Here is a 26,414-nt window from a genome sequence, read left to right as displayed (position 1 = left end):
CGACTGTAACTTTAGTTCCCAGGAATTCCAACACTCACACAGACATACATGCAGGCAAAACACCAATGCACACACACACACAAAAAGTCTATCAATGACCACTGCTTTATGAGATGGACTTTAGCACCGAGCTCACTGTGTAGCCAAGGATGACCTTGAAGTCTGATTTTCCTGCCTCTGCCTCCTAAGTGCTGGGATTACCCGTATGCACCACTACATCCCCGTCTGTCATCTTCCTCCTGAGTATTTAGAATGCCGCTGTAGGACTCAGTTCTATGAAACATGCCCAGAGAAAGGTGCCTTAGCAGATATGCAGTAGACTTGCCCTGAACCTCTGGCCTCCGTGGATTCTTGGCCTACTCCCATTTTCCAGTCAGACTGTAGCCAAATACATAGCACAGAAGGGCTTTGTGGACTTCCTGGTGCCTTCCTGCCAGCAGCCTCTCCTGCCAGCCATGAAAGAATTTCCTTGTTCACTTTCAAGCATGTGCTGCCTGCCTCATTCCAGATGAGCTGCTGGCTCCTCCCATCATGCCTTGGGTCCTTGCTGAAGAGAATCCCTAGCCCATCAACACTCCCGTTCCCCTAACAGTCTTATTTGAGGTGACTGAGGACCTGTCCAGCCTGGTATTCACTGAAGAGCCCAGACTGGCTCTGAAGTAATCCGCCTTAGCCCCTCAGTGCTGGATTTACAGGCATGAAGGACCACGCCTGACCAGTTAAGAATTTTTAGAAGGTACTATTCCTACTCATTATCTGAGCTCAGCATGTTTACTATGCTGCTTATTAACTGTATCTAGATCTGTAATTAACATCCTAGTGCTGTGGGCGGGAAGAAAAACTATCAACCACTGCCTTCTATAAACTCCCTTCACTTGTGACTACTTTTTCTTAATGAGGAACAACCCAGTCAGAGGACTGGAAATAATGAAGTGCCTGTTCTCTGAGTGTTAAGATTTAGATCCTAAGTGTCCCCCAGGTTCATGTAGTAGAGGCTTGGTCCTCGGCTGAGAGGCTGTTATGGGGTAGAATCCTCTAGGAGGTGGAAGGAACCTAGATCATGGGGCTGTGTCCTTGAAGATAGAGGAACCTCTCCGCCTTTCCCTTTCTACTGTCAAATCTCTTCTCGGCAGCTGTTTCTCTGTCACACAGTCCCAGCTACAATGTCCAGCTTTGCCTCAGGCCCTAAAACAATGGGTCCAGCTGCCTATGGAGTAACTTCAAGAAAAAAGGATGCCTGAAAGTCTCAAGGAAGAAAATGAAATGAAATAAACAAGTCAGGTTTGGTGTAACTGTAGTACTTGAGAGATGGGAGCAGAAGGATCAGGAATTCACGGGAAGTCTCAGCTACATGATACCTTGGCTCCCAACACAACAGAAATAATGATAACCAGAGGCTGGCCATGGGAGCACAACACTTTAATCCCAGCATTCAGGAGGCAGAAGTCCATGGATCTCGAGTTGGAGGCCAACCAAAGGTACACAGTGAGACCCCATCTGAAAGAACAAAAGGTATCAGACCTCATAAATGGTTTATCCCTGGTATTTTGTGGTAAGGGCATTCGCCAATGGCATAGTTGATTGCCTTGTGTATGTGGCAGGTTTGCGTCCTCAGTGTGTTACCCGATAAACATCTTCATAGCAACCTTTCTGCCCTCCAGTCTATTATACTAAGAATACAAAATTATCACTGTAACGATCATATTTAGAGTTCCATCACTAGATATTTTTTAATTTTGCTTTTTGAGATAAGGTCTCATATAACCACACAAACTAACTCATGCCTCCAAAATCCAAGTGCTGAGATCATGTGTGTGTGCCTGGTGGTACTGTGTCACTGGTCATGGTGGCACACACCATTCTCTCCCTCCTTCCCGCTCCTCTTTCTGCACTCTGTAGAATCATACATATCTATACGAGGGAGGTCAGCTCCCTCTCACTCCCCCAGGGTACTCTTGAGTGGGGAGAAATGAGGAATTTGTAGATAGAGGGACAGAGGAGAGAGACAGAAAACACAGGAGATCCTCGGGAGGGCCTGGGTCTCAACCCACCAGCCCCTTCTGTCTCTACTAAAGGCTTTTTAAAGGAATGCCAAGGGGTGAGGCAAAAGACCTCCCCCACACACCATCCCAGACACCTGGTGACCACGCACGTGGTCCAGCCATCCCCTAATGCAGCCCTGCTGTGTAAAGCAAGCTCAGCTCTCACTAGGAAACCTCTGTGGGCTCGCGCATCTATACACACAACAGAAATCTAAACTATCACTAGACTTGCCAATAGTTGCTCTCTGGGCAGCAGAGATACTTTTGCCAACTTCAGTTGAGTACAGTGGCAGGCACATGCCTGTAATCCCAGTATTTGGAAGAGACAGAAAAATTGTCATAAGCTTAACAACGCTGACTACATAGCCAGGTTCAGACCAACCAGAACTACACAGCAAGACTATTACTGTATCACAAACGGAGGAGGAGGAAGAAGAAGGAAAGAAAAAAAACAAAAGGAGTTTTCTGTGCTTCAAGCCTCTCGTTAGGGAGCTCGATTGTTTAGCCTCGTGAGGTCAAGGAATCTTTCCCATTCCCAGTAGGGGGAGCCAGAGTTTAGGCAAACTCTGAGGCATGCTCCTGAATCAACACCTAATGGAGTGCTGAAAAACAACAGCTGCCCCCAGAAACAGCATTATAAAACTATGTTTCAGGGTGCACCTGACTCGGGCCTCTACCCCTGAACTGCCTCCCCAGCCCTACAAAGTAAATTCGTAGGACTGGGGGCAAGGGCAAGGCAGGCAGGGCTCTAGTGCCAGCTACCGAGGAAGTTTCTGTACTATGAGTGCTCGGAGAGCAGTAATCCCTAACCTTCCCTATGCTTTGTCTGGATTGATCTACGAAGGCAAGCATATGTACACAACTTCTTAAAGTGCGTATCATTTAATGCCATATGGGAAGCCAGGGATGATGGTATATGGCTGTAATCTCATCACAGAGGATCCTGAAACAAAGATCACAAAACAAAGAGTTTGGAGTCACCCTGTGCTCTATGAGACCCTGTCTCAAAACAAACAAACAAACAAACAAACAACAGAGGCCAGCACGATGGCTCAAAAGATGAAGAACAGCCAGAACCCTATGTTAAGGTGGAAGGAGAGAACCACAGTCATCCTGTGCCTTCCACATGTGCAGCATGCCACCCATGATGAGCCGCCCCACCACACCACACCACACGCACACACGCACACACGCGCATGCACACACGCAATGCCAGATGAGTACTAGGGGATGGAGCTGGGGCTAGAGTACTTCCCTGTAAAATAACACGGATGGCAGTAAGAAGAGAAAGCCAGATGGGTCTTCCTTCTGTGTAAGAAATGGGCTATTACCCACTTCCAGTGAAGGGACTTCGCAGCAGTTAGGTTGGTGGCATCTTGGAGAAAGAGCACTACATCCCAGGTGGACTCTCCTAGTAGTTGGGGTTTGGGGTGATGTTCTATTCTGTTTGAGTTCTTTTTTTTTTCTTGGTGAGAGGACAACCTGTGAGAGTCAGTCCCTTTCTTCCTCTGTGTGGTCCCAGGGGACAAACCAGGTGGTTAGGCTTGGCAGCAGACACCTGCTGAGCCATCTCTTTGTTTTTTAAGACAGTCTGTTTGGCCAGCCTGGCCTGGAACTCACTGAGATCCTCCTGCCTCTGTTCCCCCAAATGCTGGGATTAAAGGCGCGCACCATTATGGCCAACTTGATCTTTTTTGAAATAGGGTTGTACTACAAACTGGCCTTGGAGTTGCAAATCTCCTGCCTCAGTCTCCCAAGTCTACGATGCCTGGCTCTAGGCAGCTGTTGGGCTGTAGTAAGCCCTTCATTAGATCTCTCTGGACGGCGCGGCCGTCTTTGATCGGGGAATGAAGTTGCTTCAGTAAGGCATTCTTCAGGCTTTGAACAAACTGAGTCATTTATTGAGGTTTTTAGAGTGGGCTTTACAGTTCTGGGGGGACAGCAGATTTTCATTTTAACTCAGCCAGAATCACCACGAGCAGCAAGGAATAGAACTGATTAGAGATAACTGTGACACACTGCTTCATGCCCTAAAGGCTCCCGTCAGGCCTTTATCCAAACTCTCACCTGGAGCCTTGTAATTCCTTCTGGTTGTATCTACCCTGTATAGCCACAGTTAGGCAAGAGGCCAGCCACTGAAGAAAAATATGTGGCTTTTCCACAGGACTCAGGGGGCCTAAGCAACCTGGAGGGAGAAATTGAAAACTGGGCTCCCTGAGAATCTGTTGTGTCAGCAACTCTGAGGAGCTGAGCAGTCCAGTAGGAACTAGGCACCATGCAGCAGGTCAGGGACTCAGGAGGTATCAGCTACCACTGTGCAGAACATGGGAGAGGCAATCTGTATGTCAGATTTGCCCATGCAGACCACAGCGCTCAAGACCCTGTTGGGCTCCCGTCTGTTTGGAGATGGATGCTGATCTGTGCGTTCCTTGCCATATCTCTTCCTGTACCTCAGTAGTGTAGTTGGCTGTAGCTAAGGTGGAAAGAAGCTTACATTACAGTAGGGCTCTTCTCTAGCAGGGCAGGTCCAGGCCTGCAGGAACTGGTTTAACTTGCTTCTCAGAGTCTTGACTCCACCTCAGACTCCTTAAGCCTCAGGGAAGGGAAGTGGAGGGGTTCTGGGTCAGGACCTGAAATAGCCAAAGATCTACCTATTCTTAAGAAATCTGTTGTTACCTAGGAAGTCTCTGGAGAAGCGATTTTCAGCGTCAGGTCTCAGGTCTTATCTGTTTCCAGTTCCCATTGCTATTCTTTTTCGTTTTTTTCTTTTTTTTTTTTTTTGGTGGGGGGTGGGGTGGGTTTTCAAGACAGGGATTTACTGTGTAGACCTGGCTGTCCTGGAACTCACTCTGTAGCCCAGGCTGGCCATGAACTCAGAGATCCACCTGCCTCTGCCTCCCAAGTGCTGGGATTAAAGGCAAAGGTGTGCGCTACCACCTCCCGGCTAGATTTAGGTTTCTTGAAAGCAGGTCTGAGCTGCTGTCTAATCTGTTAGGTCTGTGTGGAGCCGGTATTGGGCCAGAGGACAAAGCAGCCTCTCAAAATCCCATGCCGCCGCCGCCGCCGCCGCCGCCGCCGCCGCCGCCGCCGCCGCCGCCGCCGCCGCCGCCGCCGCCGCCGCCGCCGCCGCCAGTCTCCTTTTCCTCCTCTGACAACGGCCCTGCGCAGCCCTGCCTGGTCTGGAACTCAGCAGCACTTTGCCTCTCCAGTGCTGCAGTTACAGGCAGCTGCCCTCCTCATGCTGGTTTTAGCTCTGCTTTTGTTAGTACATGAAGGCTTGGCTCCCTACCCTGTAAGTTTCCGAAGTGTTACTGTTATCTTAGTTTCCCAGAAGTTTACTATGTTACACACTTCAAGGCCAAATTGAGGCTGTAAACAGCAGTGGCTGAAATTCAGCACTTGGGGGGAGGACATCCCTGACCGCCAGCACTTGGGAGGTGGAGGAGTCAGGAGAGGACAGGGAAGGGTCTCTGGTCATTAGATCCCCACTGCATATCCCACCTTCCCAAGAGTCCTGCAGACCTCTCAGGAAGCCTTGTCCCCTGGGAACCAGTAGTGATCTATTCTCTTCCCTGAAATATGGCTCCGAGGTACTTGACCAAATCTTGTAACCTTTTTGTTATCAAACTCACATCGGTTGTCTATCAATGTTTAGATGGGTTCTACTTGATAGGGTGTATGCTGTTCCAGAGTTCTGTCAGCAAGACCTTGGGCAAGTTACCCAACTTCTCTGTGCTTTTTTCCCCCTTCCTCATATGTAAATATCCCCAGGAGAAGAGGGGGCTTGCTGTAAGGTCATCTTTGGTTCTAAGTTGGTAACAAGGTGATTATTTGACTCTTATGGAATTCAACCACAAAGCTCTGGGCATGATGGTGCATGCCTGTAATCCCAGCTTTCTGGATGCAGAAGCAAGAAGGTGGCAGCAAATTCAAGGCCTGGCTGATGACCTACATAGTGAGTTCAAAGCTAGCCAGGGCTTCACAGTAAAGTCCTGTCAAAAAACAAACCAAGCGGGGCGTTGGTGGTGCATGCACGCCTTTGATCCTAGCTCTTGGGAGGCAGAGCCAGGCGGATCTCTTTGAGTTCAAGGCCAGCCTGGTCTACAGAGCAAGATCCAGGACAGACACCAAAACTACACAGAGAAACCCTGTCTAGAAAAACAAAAACAAACAAATAAAAACCACCACTAACAACAAAAAACAAAAACAAACCAAGCCATGCATTGTGGCACATATCAGTAATCCCTGCACTTGGGAGACAAAGTATGAGGATCAGGAGTCATTCTTGGTTACAAATGGTTCAAAAGCAGCCTGAGTTACATGAGACCTTGTTTCAAAACCAACAAACAAATAAACAAGCAAACAAAACAATTTATACAAGAACATGGGCCTAAGCAGAAAAGTATGTACAATTACTTTGATGGAACATTTGGGTTTGGGGGAAGAAGTAGGCATGTTCTACGTATCTCAGTGTTAAGAATGCGTGGGGGGTTTGGGGATTTAGCTCAGTGGTAGAGCAAACTGCCTAGCAAGCCTAGGACCCTTGGTTCAGTCCTCAGCTGCCATGGTAACAAAGGAAAATAAACCAGGCCAGGTGGTGCACGCCTTGAATTCCAGCACTCGGGAGGCAGAGGCAGGTGGATCTCTGAGTCTGAGGCAAGCCTGGTCTACATAGTGAATTCTGGGACTGCCAGGACTATGTAGAGAGATAAATAAATAAAAGAGTTTGCGGGCTAGAGACTATACCTCCGTTGATACAGTTTACCTGGCATGCATGAAGTCCTGGAGTCCTGGGTTCATTAGAAAACCAGACATATTCGAGAAAGCCTGTAATCCCAGCATTTGGGAGGTCGAATCAGGGGGATCAGAAATTCCAGGCCAGACCTTGGCTACATGAAACAATGTCTCAGAAAAACAGAGTTGGTAGAGGAAAGGCAACAAATGTGCTACAATGTGTATTCATTTTAAACAGTCGTTTCCCAAAAAATCCCTAGCTGTAAAAAAATGTGCTTTAAACTATTTTGAATAAATTGAATTATTATATTTGGGGGTTGGGATGTGCAATGGCCCAAGTCTGAGACGACCTGAAGGGATCCTCTTCCTATTACATGGGTCCATGGATGGAACTTGGATCTTCCGGCTTGGCAGTAAGTACCTGACCACCTTCCAGGCCTGAAACCGCCTTTTCTCTTCTGTTAGCATTTATCTTTTCCTGTTACAGAATGTCAGGAAGCTTGTTCTCCCCCCTACCCCCTATTGATTTCTATGAATCAATACTTCTCTCCGTAATTCTGCTTTCTTTTTCCATTTCTCTCCATTAAAACTAAGCAAAGTAAAGAAAAAGACATCCCTCTCCCCTAATGCCCCATTCAGCCAGAGACATGTGAGTCCCTGAACACCACCATCTGGCCTGCTTCTAAACTAAGCAGCCAGAATTGACCAGCACCTGCAGCTGTCACTCAAAGGAAAAGAATCCCACCCGGAAAGTTTTGGCCCCAAAGAAGTTTTCCCAGACCAAATGAGGCCAAGACTGAGAATTAGTTTTAACTTTGCTCTTTGGACCGAGTCCACTTTGGACAGAATCCACCTGGCAGTCTCCTAGCCCCCCAGGTGTCATATACCTGTGATTTCCCCAAAGGAAAGGTACTTATAAACTAGAAACTACAATTTCTCTAACTGGAGCTACAGATCGTTTGCAATAAAACCCGTTATATAAAATAAAAAGCAGAAGAGAGAAGGGTCCTGGTCACATAGCAAGTTAGTTGCCAACCTAATAATAGTTAAAAGGCCCTGTCTCAAAACCACGAAGTTTGAACTTGAAGCTCGTGGTTTGTACCATTAATGAGAGTAGTTCCTTCAGCCACAGCAGATGCTATTTCCTGAAAGGACATTTTCCCCTTCTGATGCCTTTTGCTGATGACCACTTTACTCTTAAATGTAATGTGTTGTGAGAATAAATCTAGCTGTATAGAAAGAAAAGAAAAAGTCTCTACATAGCCCTGGCTGTCTGGCCTTGAACTCTGAGACCTGCCTGCCTCTGTCTCCCTAGTGCTGGGATTAAGGGTGTGTGCCACCATGACCAGGTGTATGAGTGTTTTGCTTGCATGTATATCTGTGAGTTGCTTGGTGCCCGGTACCTATGGAGGTCAGAAGAAGGCATTGAATCCCCTAAAACTGAAGTTATAGACTGTTGTGAGTTACCACATGGGTACTGAGAATTGAACCTGGCCCTCAGGAAGAACAGCCAGTGCTCTTAACTGCTGGACCATCTATCTCTCCAGCCCTTAAGATAAAGAGTCTTATTCTGTAGTTCAGGCTGTTCTGGAACTCACTAGGTAGCTCAGGCTTTCCCTGAGTGAACAGTAATCCTCTTCTCTTGGTCTCCCAAGTACTAGAATTATAGGTCAGACCACCACATCTGGTTTCACAAAAATAAATAATACACACAAACATGCATGTGTAAATACACACCTATCTTCTTGCTAGATTATGTATAACTTAAAGACAAATTGATTCATTGTCTCTGTCTCTGGCATTTATTTGGCAAACAGTTGCTTGTCGAAGGGGCAGGCAAAGAGGCAGGTGTTACATGAACTGCTAAAATGGTCACTTAATAAAAAAATCCCGGTACCAGATATTGGGGTAAATGCTGAAAGATCAGAGAGACAAAGGAACAAGCCACTGCCACATCTCACCTCACCAGCTCTCTGAATCCTCTGCGTCCTCACTGGAAAGGCTCCAGCCGAAAAAGCCTCTAGCTGAAAGGGACGCTTCTGCTGAAAAGTCTTTGGTTCCCATCTCCTCATGCCTTACATACCTTTCTCCGCCCAGCCATCACTTCCTGAGATTAAAGGCCTCTGTGCAGAGGAGTTGGAGAGGTGAGAAGTGGCTGTGGCTTGTTTCCTCTGATCTTCAGCATTTACTCCAATATCTGGTTCCAGGTTTTTATTATAAGACCAATTAAGATTCGTGCGTGGTCTATACAGTGACTTCAGGATACCTAGGGCTGCATATTGAGACCCTATCTCAAAAACAAAATAAAATCAAGAAACACACACACACACACACACACACAGTGCTCGCGCACAGGATATTGTTTCCTTCCTACTAGGAAGCTGGAGATGAGCTCAGGACTCATGTCCCACATGGATGGCCTACTCCCAATTTCCCCCAGAGTAGAGCCCATTGTCAGCAAAGATGAGAGCATTATGGTTTATTCTTAACTAACAGGCATTTGGTCTTGCTTTAGAAAGAAAACAGGTGTACCCACTTTGTTCTTTGGCCCGGAACAGGTCTCAAGCTGCTGGGAGATTAGCATTTGTTTAGAGGAATGTCAAGGTCAGACCGGATGGTTGTAGAGCTGCTTCCCTCTTAGCATATGTGCTGCAAAAGGCCAGTCCTGATCAGAGCAGCTCTCTGCAGGCAGTGACATCAGGGAACCTTAGAAACCCAAGAGCAGGTCTGCACTAGTTTAAACGAAATCGACAAGAGAGTAGTCTGGGAAAATGTTTTTTCTTTAGTGACCCCAGCGGGCCCATCCTCAAGCTTGCAGAACCAGTGCCCTATCAGTAACAGAGGATCTGAGGGGGCTACTTTCTCATCTAAAATATCAACACCACCACCTGTCACGCTACCATTAGAGCTTAATCCCCAATGTCTCTAAGGAGACTTTTCTATGGTGACATTTGCTACCTCTACACTTTTCTGCTTCTAGGACCTCTACTGACATCAAATTCTTTCTCCTCCTCCTCTTCTTCCTCTTCTTAATATGGAATGCTTTGCAAATTTTTGTGTCTTCCTGTGCAGGCCACGCTAATCTTCTCTGTATCGCTCCAATTTTAGTATATGTGCTGCTCAAGTGAGCACAACATCAAATTCTTATGGAAAAGACAGATTAGTAGCTGGAGGTAATAACTTCGTTAGCCTGCCATGCAGAGCACTGCACAGACACCACCAACCCCTATGATTGTTCTGCACTACACTGACTCCCAAGGCATTGTCCCTTTAGACAGACAATTTCCTTCTTTTCTGCCTGGGGCTCACACAGTTTCCCCTGCTAGGAATAAATGCTAACCCATCTTCTCCCAGTCTTGTTTTTGTTTTGTTTTTTTCTTTTTCACTTAGCACATGAAACACTGTATTATGAAGTATTATGTCAAGGCTCTTATAATATTTTAACATAGCCCGGCACTCGGGAGGCAGAGGCAGGCAATCTCTGAGTTCAAGGTCAGTCAAGTCCAGGACAGAGTTCCAGGACAGCCAGGGCTACATAGAGAGACTGTTTTGAAAAACAAAAACAAAAAATTTAACATTTGTCTTTTGTGTATGTGTACGCACACATACTTCATATGGAAGTGGAGGTCAAAGGACAATGTGCAAGATTCCATTTTCTCCATTCACCATGTGGGTCACAGCGATTTAATTCAAGCGCCAGGCTTGGTGGTAAGCTCTTTACCTGCAAAGCCGCCTCACAGTCTCTACACTTTTTTATTTTACTTGATTTTTTTGGTGCTTGTAAGAACTTGACTGACAGAGCTTCTCCCTAACCCCTTCCCCACAATATATTCTTATTTGTAATAAAAGTTCCTCATAACTTTGTGTGTGCGTGTGGTGAACATCAAACCTAGGGCCTTGTACATATATGATAACATTCTTACACCAACTTCACTCCCAGCCCCACCAAGATTTAAGAATTCAATTATTTTTTCAAGTCTCTGACATGCATCATTTTGCATGGACCTGAAAACATCCTTTGCATAGATGAAGGAGATTTGGGGACTTCTTTTTAGGGGTGGGAGTTGAACTCAGGGTCTCTTAGGGAGTCACATCCTCCAGCCCAAGGACAAGTAATATTTAAGGTGGGAATCTGCTGGCCTTTTAGAGAAGTAAGACACCAAGGGTCATTAGATTGTTTTGGGGAGGAGGCTATTGTATCTAGGTCATAACTAATTAGTGAAGTGTGTGTGTGTGTGTGTGTGTGTGTGTGTGTGTGTGTGTGTGTGTGTGTGTGTGTTTGGTGTTATGTGTTTACATATGTAGGCTGGAGGTTGAGTTCCAGATGTCTTTCTAATTGTTCTTTTTATTTATTATTTTTATCTTTATCTTTTGAGATTGTTTCACTACGTAGTCCTGGCTGGCCTGGAAGTTGCTAGGTAGACCAGGTTGGCCTCTAACTCATGGATAGCTGCCTGCCTAGGCCTCCCACAAGTGCTGAGATTAAAGGCATTTGCAACCAAGCCTGACTTTTTTTTTTTAAGATGGGGTTTTTAGGCGTTATCTTAGTTAGGGTTTCTATTTCTGTAAAGAGATACCATGACCATAGCAACTCTTTTTTTTTTTTAATTTATTTCTTTTTATTTTACATGCATTGGTGTTTTGCCTGCATGTGTCTGTGCGAGGGTGTCAGATCTAGGAGATGCCGACAGTTGTTAGCTGCCATGTGGGTGTTGGGAATTGAACCTGGGTCCTCTGGAAGAGCAGTCAGTGCCATCTCTCCAGCCCTCACAGCAACTCTTATGAAGGAAAACATTTAATTGGGGCTGGATTACAGTTTAGAGGTTTTTTTCATTATTGTCACATCAAGAAGCAAGCAGGCAGACAGCCCTGACTGTCCTGGATCTCACTTTGTAGACCAGGCTGGCCTTGAACTACAGAAATCTGCCAGCCTCTGCCTTCCCAGGGCTAGGATTAAAGGTGTGTGCCACCACTGCTTGGCTAAACCTTTGATTTTCTGTTTTGAAAAAAAAAAAATTAAAGGTGATGGTGGCCCACGCGGAGGCAGAGGCAGAGGCAGGCAGATCTCTGTGAGTTCGAGGCCAGCCTGGGCTACAGAGTGAGTTCCAGAAAAGGCGCAAAGCTACACAGAGAAACCCTGTCTCGAAAAACCAAAAAATAAATAAATAAAAATAAATTTATTTTAGGTTGCATTGGTGTGAAGGTGTCAGAACCTCTGGAATTGGAGTTACAGATGGTTGTGAGCTGCCATGTGGGTGCAGGGAATTGAACCTGGGTCCTCTGGAAGAGCAGCCAGTGCTTTTAACTGCTGAGCCATCTCTCCAGCCCCAAGCCTTTGATTTTCAATAGTGGATTTTATTTTTCTTTAATTTTTGACTTTCCCAAACATTTTCATAAAAAAAGAAAACAGAGACTGAACTGACCAGACACAATATTCGATCACTAGCCAAGAGAGATAAGATGCATCTACACATGAATAACCAGGATAATAAGTTCCTGTTGTTAGAGGTATAGCCTGAGCATTCTTTGATCAATTCAGGCAGAAAAACAAAGGCTTCCCTTGAACTGGGCAGGACTGTTTAAAATTTCAATTGTTTTAGCCAAGTAATTTAAATAGAACAAGTCTATTAGTAACTAGCAAGTTATTAATTAGCACTGTACCCCATCAGTATAAGCTAATTCCCTTTCTATCATATTTAAACCAGTTGCACCTTATGGGTACAAATAGGAAGTGAATGTGTCTGTTTGTTGAGGGCTTATAGTGTGCCACGAAGATACTTTACATACTCTCTCTCTCTCTTTTTTTAGGACAGGGTTTATCTGTTCTTCCAGAGGACACTGGCTTGATTCCCAGCACCCAGAAGGTGGATTACAACCATCTCTAATTACGGTTTCAGGGGATCTGATACCATTTTTTGATCAGGCAGGAACATGGTGCATATATGAATGTATACATATTAAACCTTTTTTTTTTTTCTTTCGAGACAGGGTTTCTCTGCGTAGCTTTGCGCCTTTCCTGGAGCTCACTTGGTAGCCCAGGCTGGCCTTGAACTCACAGAGATCCACCTGGCTCTGCCTCCCGAGTGCTGGGATTAAAGGCGTGCACCACCACCGCCCGGCCACTTCACTTCATTATTTGAGCGGGGGCTACACAGAGAAACCCTGTCTCAAAAAACCCAAACCAACCAACCACACCCCTCTCCCCGCCTCAACCAAAAAAAAAAAAAAAAAAAAAAAGCATTCTTTGTGTTTAATCCCTTTGGGTTAACCTCTTTACTAAGAAGTGGCTCTGATAACTTCTAAAGACCCAAACCCCGATTCAGGTCTCTTAGGCCAGGCGTAAACTCCCTTTCCTTATCGCAAAACCGGGTCAATCCTTGCCTCTTGGGCTAGTACACGATTTTATAAACCTCTGACATCGGGTAGGCGTTCAAAAAATGGTAGTCGTTTCCTGAAGAGGAGTGTGGGGAGCGCAGCAAGCAATCCGCACTTGACTGCATTGATGTCTCGAGGCCGCTCAGCCGGAGGACGTTCCTGGTATCTCGGCTCGGCGGCTAGCCGTTGGCGTTTTCCCGCGCAGAGGGCAGGGCGGAGCGCCAGTCCCGCAACGTGGTAGCTGGACCCATTCTGCGCCAGGACTACACCTCCCAGCAGGAACCACGCTGCTTCGCCTGGCAGGTGGCACCCACGGGTACTACCCGGAAGCTAGTCCTACCGTACTTGTAGTAGCCAGAGTCTGGAGTTGCATCTACGAATTCGACGGGAAAAGGCGGCCTTACCCAGCGCTTTTGCCGCGCAGCACGCTGGGAGTTGTAGTCCACTCCGGCAATGTCCAGAGGCCAGGTTTGCTTTGAGTGGTTGGGCCATGTCACGTGACGGCAGAGATGGCCGCATGCGAGTCGCTTGCCGTGTCTCTGAGGTCATCAAAGCGCGACAGCACGCTCTAGGAGTGGGTTCCTTGTAGGCAGCGGATAAAATGACTCTGGAACGCCAAGCACGAGCCATGCTAGCATCCCCACAGCCTCCACGTAGCACCCCTTGCCCAGCTGCCAGAGCAGTACTGCCCAGCCGGGTCGACCTGCTCAGGCTTCGAGCACTGGCTCCGCCCTCTCCCGTGACGTAGGGTCACGTGACGGGCAGGGCCGCCTCTGCCGCCGCCGCCGCTTTGTAAGAGGCACATTGGCAGGTAACGAGCGGCGGCGGCGGCGGCGGGTCCCGAGTCCAACGAGAGCAGCAGCGGTAATTGCCATCCCGTCCCCTTCGGTCGCCTTTCCCGGGCCCCGGAACCTGCAGTGTGTGCTTTCTAGACCTGGGCTGAGGTCTTCTGAACTCGCAGCCCCCCTTGGGATGCCCCAGGGTCTACACGGGTGGACCCGGCCGAGCTTCCCTCGCTGGCTTCTTGTTTCCTTCGTGTGTCCAGGCCCGGGCACCCGCCTTCCTCTCCCGCTCAGGTTGCCCTGAGCTTCCTGCTCGCCCCCACTTCGTACTTGGCCGGGCCCCACCCAGCCCCAGGGGGCGCCTTCCCCTCCCCCCTCCGGGTTTCTGTCCTGGAGGGTGTGGTTTTTCTCTCCCACCTCGGCCCCTGCGTGTAGGCTGGAGCTCCCAGCCACGCTGTCGCCCTCATCCTGACCACCTTTCCGCTTTCACGGCTGGCGCCGGTCCTGGGACGGGTCTTAAAGCCCAACTTCTGCGCTCTCGTCTTTCCCTACCGAACCTGAAGGCATTAGTTCAATTTTTACTTCTTTTTATTCCGGAGGGCTTTGGTGTTAGTTGAAACTAAAAGTTTTCTTCCTCATGCCCTGTTCTTGTAGTCTGGTCGTGTCACAGTTTATTCTTTTCTTTACCGTAAGTTAAGAGTGCTTTGTAAACTGTAAAGCGTGCTGTTAGAAATTCAAATGAGAATTCTTTAGCCTGGTGCATTCCAACTCAAGTTTTCTTGACCACTGAATTACTTTACCACTTGGCTTTCCTGCCTTTCCCCCTGAATTTGAGTTCGTTGCCCAGGCATGTCAACTGTCACCACTCAGGACTCTTGAATCTTGTTTTCTCTTGAGGTTTGTCTTCTCATCGTTCCTGCAGTTTCCTGCTTTAACATAATCCTGTGGTTTTCTACCACCTTTACACCTTTCTACTTTATTTCCAAGGTGTACATTTGCCTACATTTTGACGTTCTCCAGTATTGTGTACAGTAAAAATGTAGAGCTTTCAAGGTCTCTCCATGAGGTACCCAGAGATCATCTTTTATTTGAAGAGCATGTCTTTTTTTTTTTTTTTCCGGTCAGTTTTTGGTGTAGATAGGGTTGCACTACCTAGCCAAGGCTGGCTTCCGTCTCAACATCCCCTTGCCTCATTTTTTCTGTGGTGGGGTCTCAGGCTGCATGGATTACATACAGGCAAGCACTATCGAGCCTGTTTACAATGAACTTTTGGTTTTTTGAGACAGGATTTCTTTGTAGCTTTGGAACCTTTCCTGGAAGTCACTCTGTAGCCCAGGCTGGCCTTGAATTCACAGAGATCCTTCTGCATATGCTGGGATTAAAGGCATGGGCCACCACTTCCTGGTGCCTGTTCTTTTTGATGTTGGTTTTTCAAATAAAGTAGAAGGAAGGTGAATATCATACCTAAGTTCTGTAGTATAGCTTAGACATTGGACTGGTTCTTTGGTGTGGTCTCCACCTATTTTAGGAAAGAATAAATTCCACTCTTTTTTTTTTTTTTTTTTTTGGTTTTTCGAGACAGGGTTTCTCTGTGTAGCTTTGCGCCTTTCCTGGAACTCACTTGGTAGCCCAGGCTGGCCTCGAACTCACAGAGATCCGCCTGCCTCTGCCTCCCGAGTGCTGGGATTAAAGGCGTGCGCCACCACCGCCCGGCATAAATTCCACTCTTTAGTGATGATCCACCATATCTTGCCTGCCTTTGGGGCCTCTTGGCTAGGCTTGTTTTTTAGTTGCTGTGAAGAATGGTCTCACTGAGCAAAGGTGTTTAGTTTCCCATTCCACTCTTCTGCTTGCTGACTTTATGTTCTTGCCTGATTTCCCTCCTTCGGGCTTACTCATGTTCTGTAAGATCCCTCCCCTCACCCCCAGTGCCTGACCTGTATGTTTCCCACACTTCTCATCCCTCCCCCTCATTTGCTTCCTTGCTGCCTCTGACCTTCAAAAACTAAACATTTCAGAGAAAGAGAGATTGTTTTGTTTGAAATATGGGTGGAAGTAGTAGCAGGGCAGGGAATGAGGCCATGAGAAAGGATTGTGGTCATTGCTTCTCCGTCCTGTTTCCTGCTGCTCTGGTTTCCTCTGGTCTCTTTAAATGTGGATTGGGCTAGCCATAGTCATATGAGGCTTCCTTTAGAAGTACTCTACTTCTCTTTCTGGTAACTGGTGAAGTGCTCATCAGGATTCTCTCTTAGTATTAGTTTGAATGAGTTTTATTATTTTGGAGAAATGGTGGAAGAACATGGTTACAAGTTTATTTTAATTATTAAATGAGTTTAATTTAACTAATGCACTTTTTATTTTATTTTTTGAGATGAAGTTTTACTGTGCAGTCAAGCTGTCTTCAAACTCAAAATCTGCCTGCCCCAGTCTCTTGAGGGCTTGGATTACAGGCATGTGGCATACTATTCTGGCCTGATTTTAGGTTTTGATGTTTATCCCTTAAGGATATAAAATGCATTTAGGAAGTATAATCCTGTCTTGCAATGTAGACATGGTCTAAAGTGATTTTGCTTTTAAATGTTAGCCTTGACATTGTTTTTGTTTGTTTGAGATGGTCTCACTACACAGCCCTGGTTGGCCTGAAATTCGGAGGTTCACCTGGAGTGCAGTCTGTATGTGTGCATGTTGTTTGAGACAGAGTCTTAGTCTGTAGCCAGGCTAGCTTCCAACTCAGGGTGTAGCCTCAAACTTGTAGTCCTCTTGCCCAGACTCCCAGGTGATGGGGTTTTAGGTCTGGGCCACCATGCTCGTCTTCTGGTGGAGTTTTGCAGCTGTTTTGTTGCTGTTTGCAGAACGGGGAGTGGAGATGAACTTAGGAAGTCAAAGGAAGGCCTGTGTAGGAAATGCCACCAAGAAGCCCGTGGTAGAGCTTTGCAAGTTTTGACTGAGAAATCCATCTTTCTCTTTTCAAAGTCAACCAAATTGATCAGTTCTGAGTTCCAGCAGTCAGAATGTGTAAGGCTTATATTTGGGTTGTTTTTACTTTTTTTTTTTTAAATAATAATTTTTGTCTTTTTTGGTAGTATTTCTTCCACAGTTACCTTTTCTTTCTCCCTTTTTTTGGGGAGGAGTGATGGGGTTGCTGGTGATTGAACTCAGGGCTGAGGATGTAGTTTGCAACTGAGCTATACCCTCAAATCCCTGTACTTTTTTTTTTTCTTTTTTTTTTTGGATAAATGGCCACCACCGCCCGGCAAATCCCTGTACTTTTTAATGAAAGTAAGTTTAATGAAAGTAAGTTTGTCTTTTTAAATTCAGGGTCTTGTAGACCAGATTGGCCTTGAATTGGATGGGTAGCCAAGGATGAGCTTGAACTGACTTCCCTTCCTTCACCTTTACCTCTTAACAGGTGTCCTCCAGAAATTCTTTGATACATAAGATCAGGTTTTATGAATTTTTGGCAGAGGGACATAGTTGCTTGTGAGCTGCAGTGAGTTTCAGTTGGTACCCAGTTGAGTGTTTGGAGGTGAGGTATGGAACAGGGCTCTGTTGAGGAGTGAAGTGCCTTAGTTAAGACTAGGCACTGTTCTCCTTCTAAAAGTTGTTAGAGGGCCGGGCGGTGGTGGTGCTCACCTTTAATCCCAGCACTCAGGAGGCAGAGGCAGGCCTGGTCTACAGAGTTCCAGGAAAGGCTTCAAAGCTACACAGAGAAACTCTGTCTCAACAACAACAAAAAAGTTGTTAGAGGAGGCTGGAGAGATGGCTCTTCCAGAGGACCAGGGTTCAATTCCCAGCACCCACATGGCAGCTCACAACTGTCTGTAACTCCTGTTCCAGTAGATCTGACAACTTCAAACCAATGCACATAAAATTAAAAAAAAAAAAAAAGGTGGTAAGCTTTAAAAAAAAAAAGCTGTTAGAGGGCTGAGTGTGGTGGCATATACTTTTAATCCTAGCACACTTGGAGGCAGAGGCGGGCCATCTCTATGAGGTCAGGCCAGCCTAGTCTACGTAATGAGTTCCAGGATAACCAGTGATTTAAAAAAAAGGTGTTAAGGGGGTTGGAGAGGTAATTTAGATAAGAGCGCTTGCTGCTCTTTAAGAGGACCCTGATCAGTTCCCAGCACTCTCAGGATGGCTCACAGCTGTCTATAACACTCCCGCTCTAGGAGATATGATAACCTTCTTTTGGCCTTCTTTTTTTTTTTGATTTTTCGAGAGAGGGTTTCTCTGTGTAGCTTTGCGCCTTTTCCTGGAATTCACTTGGTAGCCCAGGCTGGCCTCGAACTCACAGAGATCCGCCTGGCTCTGCCTCCCGAGTGCTGGGATTAAAGGTGTGCGCCACCACCGCAAGGCTCTTTTGGCCTTCTTGAGCACCAGGCCTCTAGTGGTATGGACAGAAGTACCGGAATCCAAAATACCTATACACGTTTAAAACAAAACCTAGTTGTAGGCCCATGAGACGGCTCAATGGGTAAAGACAAATGCTTCCAGTCTGATGCCCGAGTCTGATCCCTGGAATCCATTCGGTAGAATGAGACTAGGCCCCTTATACGCGTGTGCCTGCGACACACACACACTAATACTATTTTTTAAACAGTTGTTAGGAATGTGGGTGTGGTTCAGTAATGGAGAGCTTCCTGCCCAAGCATCAAGGCTTAGTCTCCAGCACTGAGAAAAAATGTGGTTTTTCTCTTCCAATTTGGACATCTAAAATTTATCAGAACATGCCTTATTGCTTCTTTTTTTCTTTTGTTATTTTGTTTATGTGCATTGGTGTTTTGCCTGCATGTGTGTCTCTGTGAGGGTGTGGATCTCTTGGAATTGGAGATAAAGACAGTTGTGAGCCACCATGTGGTTGCTGGGAATTGAACCGAGGTTCTCTGGAGGAACAGCTAGTGCTCTTAATCTCTGAGCCATCTCTCCGGCCCTACATTTTTGTTTCTAAGGCTTAAAATTTAATATTTTTCTTTTTTAATGTGAATAAATGTTTTCTATGTACACCATGTGTGTGCCTGGTGTCCATGGAGGTCAGAAGAGTCGTTGGATCCAGTGGAATTGGAGTTGGTTATGAGGTACCATGTGGGTGCTGGGAATTGAACACAGGTGCTCTGCAAAAGCAACAAGTGCTCTGGATGCTGAGCAAGCTTTCCAGCCTCAGGATTGTTTTCAAAGATTATTTGTAGAGGAGAAAATGCCTGTTTTTATTTGTCCTTTTTGTTTGTTTGAGTCTTGGTTTTGCTGTATAGCTCTGGCTGGCATGGAACCTACTATATGACAGGCTGGTCTTTGGCTCATCTTCGTTGAATGTTGATCCTCCTGCCTCATCCTCCTGGCTGGCTGAGTTTAAAAGGCAACTGCTATCACACCTAGCTTAAATTTGCATTTGTAAGTTCTCCTGGCAGGAGGATCATCATAAATTTGCTGATGTCTTGTCTACATTTAGAGTTACAGGCCTCCCATGGCTATATAGTGAGTGAGACCTTGTTTCAAAAAAGCAAACCAAGGCTGAGCATTGGTGATGCACCCCTTTAATCCCAGCACTCAGGAGGCAGAGTCAGGCGGATCTCTGTGAGTTCGAGGCCAGCGTGGTCTACAGAGTGAAATCCAGGACAGGCACCAAAACTACAGAGAAACCCTGTCTACAAAAACAAAAAGTAGGGGCTGGAGAGATGGCTCAGCGGTTAAGAGCACTGGCTGTTCTTCCAGAGGTCCTGAGTTCAATTCCCAGCAACCACATGGTGGCTCACAACCATCCATAATGAGATCTGGTGCCCTCTTCTGGCCTGCAAGCATGCATGCAGGCAGAACACTGTAGATATAATAAATAAATAAATAAATCTTAAAAAAAAAAAACAAAAAATAAAACAAAACAAAAAAACCAACCAAACAAAAAAAGCAAACCAAAAGAGAAGCCTACTTATTTTCTTGTTTAATGACTGAACAGTGCCAAAACTTTTCCAATGAAAAATCCTACCCGTTAGAGTGCACATGATAGACACGTATGATCTAGGCATTTAAACACACTGCTTATGCTGTGAGAGATTGAGAGAGATACTGGGTTTAGTATGCTTAATTTAAGGAGCAGCATGTTATGATCACACTTCACAATGATGCAGGGGTCAACACTATTCTGAGGTTAGGTTCAGTGACTATTTGGAGTGTTTTTGTACAAGAGTAAAGGAGGAAAAGGGGGTGTGTGCAAAGGAAAAGGGGAAGAAAGAATTGAAGTAAGAGAGGAAGGATTATCAAGCAGTTCTGAAACATCAAACTTTTTTTTCCATAAGTTTCTCTCCCACCCTCCCTCTGGTTTTTCGAGACAGGATTTCTCTGAGTAGCCTTGGCTATCCTGGGATTAAAGGTGTGCACCGCCACTGCCTGGCCCCTATTTGTTTTTTTAAATGTGCACGTTTATTTATGTGCGTATGTGGGCATGTGAACGTGTGCGCGCACTCACCTGACAGAAGGCCTAGGATTCTGTGGAGCTGGATTTTAGGCAGGTGTGAGCTGCCTGATAGGGTGCTGGGACCTGAACTAGTCCTCTGCAAGAAGAGTGTGCTGTCTTAACTGTTGAGCTGTATCTCTAGCTCATGTTTGTATGGAGTCCTTGCTGTCCTAGAGCTTGACATGTAGACCAGGCTAGCTTTTGTGCTTTCAGGCAGCTGGAGTTACAGGCAGTTGTGAGCTGCCCAAGAGTGCTGGAAACTGCAGCACACACTCTTTAACTGCTAAGTCCCCTCCTGGCCTCCCCCCAAGACAATTTTATCATGTTCCTGTAGCTGGCCTGGAACTCTCCTTGTATGCCAGATTGGCCTTGAACTTAGAGATCTTCCTGCTTTCTCTTCTGAAGTGGGATAAATGGCATGCCCCACCATGCCTGTTTTATACAATTTTTTAAAAACTGTGTCTCATTTTGAGAAGCAGTAGAGGCATGGGATCACTGAGAGTTTGGGTCAGCCTGATCTACATAGGGAGTTTCAGGATAGCCAGGACTACACAGACCCTGTTTCAAAACAAGAAAGAAAGGAAGAGTAACAACAAAAGGCTGGAGGTGCTGCAACTCAGTGGTAGAGTGTTTGCCTAGACTGTAGATTCAGTTCCTAGTACTACTCCCCTCTTCAAAACAGTGATTGGAAAACATCCCTGCACACTATAGGAGAACCCAGGTGTTCCACATCAAAAGTCTTGTCAGTTAAGTGGTCATTCACTATTTTACTACCACAAAAGGTGGTAATGTGGTAGAGCTGGCACAATGCCATGTACCTACACCAAGGTAGGTACTCTGATGGTCTGGCCCGGAGCGGGACAAGGAAATGGCAAGTGTTATTTTATTTGTTAGCTAGATTGTGTGATAGTTGCAAAGCTTAGCAAATAAACTAAAAGTCATTTAATTACATAAAGTGAACTTTGTGTTTTGATCATACCCCAGTAAAATTATTCTACTTTTTTTGGAATAAATATTTTGAGGTAAGCAAATTAAACAGATAAAACAAAAAACTTAAGCAACATACATTAATCTATAATTATTACCAGCTATGATAACCAAGCATTAGAAATCCATTATCTCCCCCCACCCACAGGGTTTCTCTGTATAGTTTTGGTGCTTGTCCTGGATCTTGCTCTGTAGACCAGGCTGGCCTTGAACTCACAGAGATCCGCCTGCCTCTGCCTCCCAAGTGCTGGGATTAAAGGCATGCACCACTACCCCCTGGCATCCATTGTCTTTTTTAGGTTCCCACAGACGTAGGGAACAGTATTTGATCAAGGTTTCCTAATCTCAGTGTGGTAGATTTCAAGTGTATCTGAGTTGTGGACTAGTGCTCTTAATCATACTGCTCTGCTATTTGCTCATCTGAAATGCTGCTATCTGGGAGTACAGCCAGGTGCTAGCTGATAAATCAAAGCAAGCAAAGGAAAGGAAATTGAATACCTTTGTAGTGTAAAAAGCTGTGTCTTGATACTAGATAAGGAATGGGAGTGGGATACGGAGGTGGTGGAGGGTCTTTGAACTGTGTAGGGTTCCACTAGACTTTACACATCTATTTTTTTTTTTTCAGTTGAACTTGGGTTCTGAGATTCAATACAATAGGCAAGTTTTCCTTTAATTTTTCCATTCTGATTTTGGTAGCTTTTGCAATCAGTATAGTGAGCTGATCTCTAAACCCTGTGCCAGTTTATATTTATCTTATGAAGTGTGCACACATTAAGGAGCTGTACCCCCAGCCCTTTTTCTTTCTTTTTAAATGCTGGTGCTCTAACTCATGAGCCACAGCATTGCTCATGCCCAGCACGTGCCTTACCCTGAGCTACGTCACTCCCCAGGGAATGGCTGGTGCTAGTAGAGCACACAGTTTGTGGCGAGGGGACATGCTCAAGTATTGACTTTTATATTTCAGGACTAAGACTGAAGCAGTGTTGAGTGTTTGAGGACAAAAGGAACCAAGACGGTGTTGTCAGTGCCTGAGAAGGCAAGGCAAGGCTGACTCAATCACCTTGTGTGGAGGAGACATACAAGAGAGCAGGGGGAGGACAGCAAGCAGGAGTCCTGGCCTGGGGTAGCTTTGCTTCTTCTTCTGTTGGGGTGATAAGGTGATAGAAACCAGACTGGAGGTGAAGCAGGTGACTAGAGAAGAGTGGAGACAGGAGTGTGTTCCTTAGGGAAAGAGCTGAAGTGGTCATGGCTTACAACATAGAACGCTCAGTTCCCAGTAGAGACTGGAAGGAACTATCTTTTGAGCTTTCATTCTTGAGGTTAATCTGCACCTAGACAACAGTTTTAACAGGTCTTTCTACATTACCATCTGGGAAATAGATAGGGAATTCTTTTTTTGAGTAGTATGGTGGGAGATTTCCTTATTTAAGGGGTTTTGTGTTTTGGTGTTTTAGTGAAAGCTGACACGGGTAGGTACATAAGTAGCAGGTGTGTTAATGTTTAAATGGATCACATGACTTGATTGGCACAGTCTTTAGGTAACTTGACATAGTTTTGGGATGGTGAAAACAGTAATAAGGATGCTAATAGAATAAAAGCAATATCCTTATTTAAAAAATCATACCTGTTTTGGGAGGCAGAGGCAGGCAGATCTCAGAGTTCCAGGACAGCCTGGTCTACAGAGTGAGTTCCAGGGTGGCTAGAGCTACACAGAGAAACCCTGTCTTGAAGAACCAAAAAAAGAAAAGAAAAAAAAAAATCTTAGCTTTATAGTAGTATCTAGAGATGATATACTTTTGTCTTGAAAGAGCTCCCTACTAGCTGGACATGGTGGCACAGCCTTTATGTATATAAAAGATAGGGTTGTCACTGAACCTGAAGGTCTCAATTCAATTAGACTGGCTGGCCAGCAAGCCGTAGGGATTTTCCTGTCTCCACCTCCATCATGCTAGGATATACAGGCCCTGCTTTTTGTAAATGGGTTCTAGGGCTCAAATATGGCTCCTGTACTTACTAACAGACCATTACTTCACTTCCTTGCATCCCTGGCTATCCTGGAACTCAGAGATGCTCCTGTCTCTCTTTCCCAAGTGCTAGGATTAAAGGTGTATACCCTGATGCCAAGTTTTTAATTTAATTTTTTTATTTTATTTTATTTTATGTGCTTTGATGTTTTGCCTGTGTGTATTTCTGTATGACGGTGTCGGAGAGCATGGAAATGGAGTTACACTTGTGAGCTGCCATGTGGGTTCTGGGAATTGAATCCAGATCCTCTGGAAGACCAACCAGTGCTCTTAACTGATGAGTCATCTCTCCAGCCTTGACAAGCGTTTTTTAAATGACACAGAAATGAACTTCTGCTTCCTTTGTTTGTTTGTGTTTCTTCTCTGTGCAGCTTTGGCTGGCCTGGAACTCATTCTGTAGCCTTGGCTGGCCTGGAACTCACTCTGTAGACCAGGCTGGCCTGGAACTCCGAGATCTACCTGCCTCTGCCTCCTGAGTGCTGGAATTAAAGCAGTGCACTACCACTGCCTGGCTGCTTCTGCTTCTTTTATCTTAACTCTTTTGTCCTGCCCTTCTGTTGTAGCCCACTAGGTTTCCTAGTGGCTGTACTCAGCAGAACTGCATAAAGAGGTTGATTGGACCATGGGCCTGAGTATCAGGTGTTTGTAAGGGTCGAGGGGGAAGTCTTTTGCTCCACCCCTTGGCATTGTTATAAATAGCCCTTTGGAATAAGGTTCTGGGCCTGTTTAGATAATGATCCAGGCCCTCTCAAGTCTATCCTGTGTTTTCTCTCTGTTTCTCTCCCCTGTATTTCTAAATCTCTTATCCCTCATTCCTCAAGAGTCCGTGAGGTAAATAATGGTGGGGGCTGGCCCCCACTCCTCTTTAGGGTTATGTTACAATATGTGCTTGTGCCAGTGGATGCTTGCAAATAGGGAGATAGCTTTTTAATTATCCAAGTTAGCAGGGAATTTATTCTGCAACTTGGTGAAAACCAAAGCTGTTTAAAGTTTGAAGGCTTGCTCTGTAATGATAGGGTTAAAAATACCCTCCCTACTTTAAAAAAGGTCTGTGAATCAGTGATTTAAGACAGTAAAGATGTCTGAGAAATGCATGACAGGAAAACCATTTGAAAAATTGCATTGTCTTTGGGTTTGGAATTTTGGTTTTGGAAAGTAGCCATTGTATGCTGCCCAGAAGTTATGCAGACATAAGTGCTGCCACTAGGAGAAATCAGCCTAGGACAAGAAGACAAAGATATGATGAGTTTGTATTAGGAAAGCAAGGTCTTCAGTGTGTCTTCCAGACTTGGGGTTATTTCCTTTATCACTCATTGCACAGTTAAAATAGCTGATGAGTCTGAAAAGTTAGCATTTGTTTGGTTTTTCAAGACAGGGTTTCTCTGTGTAGCCCTGGCTGTCCTGGAACTCGCTCTGTACACCAGACTGGCTTTGAACTCAGAGATCCATGTACCTCTGCCTCCCAAGTACTGGGATTAAAGGAGTGTGCCGCCACCACCAGGCTTAAAATCAGTGTTTGTAATACTCTATTGCCAAGGAAGGAAAACACTGCCTTTATTTATTTACTCACTTACTCATTTATTTATTCATTCACTTACTTATTTATTTATTTGGGACAGGGTCTCTATGTAGTCCTGGCTAGCCTGGAACTTAACTATGTAGACCAGGTTGGCCTTAAACTCATGGAGGCCCCCTGCTTCTGCCACACTCAAGCCTGAGGTATGTAGTAGGCCAGTCAGGGATACAAAGAGAGATCCTGCCTCTCAGAACAAATAAACAGCTTAGTGAATACACTTCCAAGGTTCTTGTTGCATCATAGAGCCTGTAAATGTTGTGTGTAATACGGGCTGTTTGTTTGTTTGTTTGTTTGGACGTGGGTTTTGTAGAAGTAGGGGTAAAGATTAGTTACGAATAATGAGTGACTTCATTGGAGGGCAAAGAATCCTTGATCCTGCTAGGAAAGAGAGGGTTTAAAGGCTGGGTATGTGGCTCAGTGATAGAATGGTTGCCTAGCACATGTGAAGTCCTGGATTTGATCCCTAGCACCATGAAAGAGCAATATAATAATAATAAAAAAAATGAGATTTTAAAGCTGAGAAAGCTGGATAGGAATGGGACACCTGTATGGAAGAAGCCCCAGACAATGGAATACTTTTCCTTCTCTGACTGTAGGTAGCCAGAGAGAAATGTAACTGTACCAGATGAAACTGAATGTCCTCTAGTGTTCAAGAGTCCACCAGCATTTATCTTTTTCATGGGCAGGTTATACTCACAGCCTAGCTGATAGCATTGTGTGGGTGTAGGGAGTTCATCCTTGTCCACCAGCTGCTAGAGGCCTGACCCTGCCCTCTGCAGCTGTGGACAATAAAAGTATCAGCTTGGTCAGCTCCTGGCAAGTGAACACTAGCAGTTGAGCTGCGGGGAATTAGGCCTCATAATTGAGTGTTTGGCACCCCTGTTGCCTTATTCTCTCCCAGATTGGCAGTGTTGATTTCTTCTTGCTGCCTGTGCTGGACTTTTTAAACCAGTAGAGATTCTTTACTAATTTCCCAGGCAGAAAAAGGTTGAGAATAATGGATTCTGATAGAAAAAGCAAGAATGCAGATTGGAAATTAAATGAAAGTAAGACAACAGAACTGGTCACGAGTTCAATAATGTTAGAGACTCAAAAGGAGTAATTGTTGGGTATTTGTAAGGCTGTGGATCTCGCTGGGATTCTGGCCCAGGCTAGATAGTTTGGATTAGAAATGAGGTATTTAGGTGATGTCGACAGTTACTGGTTGCCTTATAGAAGGAGGCCAAGTTGGGGAGTGTTATATTTCTATAATTGAACATTTGAATATGGTATAGTACCTCACAGATAGGAAGCCAGGTGGGTTTGAAGTCTTCACTTTGTCATTTAATGAGCTGTGACTCTGTAAAATGGGAGTATTATTGACTTTGGAGTGCTGAATAGTATATGATTTAATATCCTAAAAGTCAGGCTTGATTGCACATGTTGATAATCTTAGCACTTTAGAGGCTG

The 26,414-nt window shown here is 45.4% G+C and overlaps 1 protein-coding gene and 1 non-coding gene across 8 annotated transcripts in view; one reads left to right on the top strand and one right to left on the bottom strand.

Annotated features, from left to right (window-relative positions):
- Positions 1-9,804: 9,804 nt before the first annotated feature.
- LOC121827699 (U6 spliceosomal RNA) lies at positions 9,805-9,908 on the bottom strand. Its single transcript, XR_006070014.2, has one exon. It is a non-coding gene; the product is annotated as a U6 spliceosomal RNA (small nuclear RNA).
- A 3,819-nt stretch (positions 9,909-13,727) lies between these two features.
- Ubap2 (ubiquitin associated protein 2) overlaps positions 13,728-26,414 on the top strand; it is a 90,328-nt gene continuing 77,641 nt past the window's right edge. For 2 of the 7 annotated variants that reach the window (XM_042270996.2, XM_076563477.1), the window contains exon 1: positions 13,879-14,015. The gene's annotated coding sequence lies outside the window, so the exon portion shown is untranslated. Of the gene's footprint in view, positions 14,016-26,414 lie in introns of all 7 variants that reach the window. The other 5 variants (XM_076563479.1, XM_076563478.1, XM_042270998.2 and 2 more) reach the window with 4 other exon arrangements.

Source organism: Peromyscus maniculatus, chromosome 2, assembly GCF_049852395.1.
Source record: "Peromyscus maniculatus bairdii isolate BWxNUB_F1_BW_parent chromosome 2, HU_Pman_BW_mat_3.1, whole genome shotgun sequence".
Lineage (NCBI taxonomy): Eukaryota > Metazoa > Chordata > Mammalia > Rodentia > Cricetidae > Peromyscus > Peromyscus maniculatus.
The sequence above is the reverse complement of the archived record's forward strand: the minus strand, read 5'-3'. Positions and strand labels throughout refer to the sequence as shown.